Below are 3557 nucleotides of genomic sequence, written 5' to 3'. Positions count from 1 at the left end.
TTATTTTGGGACATAAAGGTCACGCCGGTGGAGGGGGGGCCACGGCAGCTGCCGCGACGCAGCGTCACCCGAGTCCCAGAGACCGGGGCGTGCACATGACGTCACCTCAGAGACCGTTTCAACGGAGAACCCTGCTGTGGGTGGGGGGCTGCTGACCTCCACTGGGGGTGTCGTCGGGCGGTGGAAGGAGGACTTCGAGGACCTCCTCAATCCCGTCGTCACGTCTTCCAATGAGGAAGCAGAGGCTGGGGACTCGGAGGTGGGCTCGCCCATCACCGGGGCTGAAGTCACCGAGGTGGTGAGAAAGCTCCTCGGTGGCTCCGGGGGTGGATGAGATTCGCCCTGAGTACCTTAAGTCTCTGGATGTTGTAGGACTGTCTTGGCTGACACGTCTCTGCAACATCGCGTGGCGGTCGGGGACAGTGCCCCTGGATTGGCAGACCGGGGTGGTGGTCCCTCTTTCTTTTATTACATTCATTGTGTCTTCTTGAGTAATACACTTTTTTTGGTTTCTTTTTAAAAGACACTAGGTTGGAACAAACAAACTTCTCCACTAACCAGCACACGGCGGAAGGCGTGGCCACACTGACAGGTTTATTGCTTATGTCAGTGTGGCCACGCCTGGGAACTACAACTTTCCCAATAAGAGACGCATCAGGCACGTCGGGAGACGCCTCTGACGAAGACGGAAGTGGTTCCTTGTCCGTCGAAACGCGTAAGGTAATTGAACAGCTTTTGTTTGTTCCAACCTAGTGTCTTTTAAAAAGAAACCAAAAAAAGTGGTGGTCCCTCTCTTTAAGAAGGGGGATCGGAGGGTGTGTTCCAATTACAGAGGAATCACCCTCCTTAGCCTCCCCGGTAAGGTCTACTCCAGGGTGCTGAGGAGGCACACAGAGGAGGATCCGGCCGATGGTTGAACCTCGGATCCAGGAGGAACAATGCGGTTTTCGTCCTGGTCGTGGCACACTGGACCAGCTCTATACCCTTCATCGGGTACTCGAGGGTTCGTGGGAGTTCGCCCAACCAGTCCACATGTGTTTTGTGGACTTGGAGAAAGCGTTCGACCGCGTCCCTCGTGGTGCCCTGTGGGGGGTGCTCCGGGAGTATGGGGTCCGGGGCCCTCGTGGTGCCCTGTGGGGGTGCTCCGGGAGTATGGGGTCTGGGGCCCTCGTGGTGCCCTGTGGGGGGTGCTCCGGGAGTATGGGGTCCGGGGCCCTCGTGGTGCCCTGTGGGGGGTGCTCCGGGAGTATGGGGTCCGGGGCCCTCGTGGTGCCCTGTGGGGGGTGCTCCGGGAGTATGGGGTCCGGGGCCCTCGTGGTGCCCTGTGGGGGGTGCTCCGGGAGTATGGGGTCGCCCTCTGTTAAGGGCTGTCCGTTCCCTGTATGACCAGCAGGGGCAGTGAGTCAGACCTGTTCCCGGTGCGTGTGGGGCTCCTCAGGGCTGCCCTTTGTCACCGGTTCTGTTCATTACCTTTATGGGGCCGGAGGCGTCCCTCATCTCTGCTGTTTGCAGATGATGTTGTTCTTTGGACCTTCAGCTGCCCTGGGGCGGTTTGCAAGGTGTGGCCTCGGGGCCCCCCCAGAACAGCTGGAGGAGGTGTGGCCTCGGGGCCCCCCCAGAACAGTTGGAGGAGGTGTGTGTGGATCGGGAAGTCTGGGCGTCTCTGCTGAGGCTGCTGCCCCCCCGACCCGGCCCTGGATAAAGCGGGAGATAGAAGTATAAGTATAGTGTAATATAGCATAGGTACAGTATAGGTATAGCATAGTATAGTATAAGTATCAGTAGATTTACAGTATTGTGAGCTGGATTGACCTCTGCTTTACGATCACGTCATGGAATAAAGTCGTCTCTGGAATATTGAGGCCATAAACATGACGGAGCTCCATAAAAGCAGATAAAGTGCTGGAATGTCGGCTCTTCCTGATGGACCGAGGTCAGAGGTCGTTTCTGCGTCATGTTTCTGGTACGATGGACTTTTCAGTTACAGCTTCGTCACAGCTTTACTGCCGTCCCTGGTTTATGTTTGTTCTAAAAATAACTCACAATAAACCACGTCCTTCAAGTCGTTCTTTTTTACAGTTATTGTAGATGTTTCAGGCTGTAAAACCTGTCCCCACACTGGCCCTCAGGAGGTTCAGAACACTGGCCCTCAGGAGGTTCAGAACACTGGCCCTCAGGAGGTTCAGAACACTGGCCCTCAGGAGGTTCAGAACACTGGCCCTCAGGAGGTTCAGAACACTGGCCCTCAGGAGGTTCAGAACACTGGCCCTCAGGAGGTTCAGAACACTGGCCCTCAGGAGGTTCAGGACACTGGCCCTCAGGAGGTTCAGAACACTGGCCCTCAGGAGGTTCAGAACACTGGCCCTCAGGAGGTTCAGAACACAGGCCCTCAGGAGGTTCAGAACACTGGCCCTCAGGAGGTTCAGAACACTGGCCCTCAGGAGGTTCAGAACACTGGCCCTCAGGAGGTTCAGAACACTGGCCCTCAGAGGGTTCAGAACACTGGCCCTCAGGAGGTTCAGAACACTGGCCCTCAGGAGGTTCAGAACACTGGCCCTCAGGAGGTTCAGAACACTGGCCCTCAGAGGGTTCAGAACACTGGCCCTCAGGAGGTTCAGAACACTGGCCCTCAGAGGCTTCAGAACACTGGCCCTCAGAGGGTTCAGAACACTGGCCCTCAGGAGGTTCAGAACACTGGCCCTCAGGAGGTTCAGAACACTGGCCCTCAGGAGGTTCAGAACACTGGCCCTCAGAGGGTTCAGAACACTGGCCTCAGGAGGTTTAGAACACTGGCCCTCAGGAGGTTCAGAACACTGGCCCTCAGAGGGTTCAGAACACTGGCCCTCAGGAGGTTCAGAACACTGGCCCTCAGGAGGTTCAGAACACTGGCCCTCAGGAGGTTCAGAACACTGGCCCTCAGGAGGTTCAGAACACTGGCCCTCAGAAGGTGAGGCTTCAGAAGGTGAGGCTTCAGAAGGTGAGGCTTCAGAAGGTGAGGCTTCAGAAGGTGAGGCTTCAGAAGGTGAGGCTTCAGAAGGTGAGGCTTCAGAAGGCTGGGTAATATTTGTCTCTGAAGTGTTTCTTTTCGCAGCCTTCATCCTGTGCCCTCACATATCATCAGGGGACTTTAGAAAACACATATTTATTACTTATGTCACCTTAAATGTCAGAGCCACAGCACCTGCTAAATGTGTGAAATATTTAAACTCACAGACTCTCACTTTAAGGCTGCGTTGTCGCTGTGGTTTAATCACATTTTTTTAAATTTTTTTTCATGTTACTTTTTTATCCCTCCTTGTCTTTTCGTTTCTATTTTGACGCTGTTTTCCCGGATCTTTAGATTTGGTTAAAGTGGAACTGGAGAGAATGTGCTGGTTCAGACCACCAAAACATGTACAATAGGTCCTCCTCTGGGGCAGGACACGGGGAGAGTCCCGGATTCTTCCCCATGTTCTAGTAACGGGAACTGTTCCTGCAGCTCCAGAGTCAGGAGGAAGTGAAGCCTGGCAGACGCTCTTATCTGCGGCTGATAACACGGATGACACGGATGACACGGA

The sequence above is a fragment of the Gobius niger genome (assembly GCF_951799975.1).
Source record: "Gobius niger genome assembly, chromosome: 11".
Lineage (NCBI taxonomy): Eukaryota > Metazoa > Chordata > Actinopteri > Gobiiformes > Gobiidae > Gobius > Gobius niger.
This window is presented reverse-complemented; position numbering follows the sequence as displayed.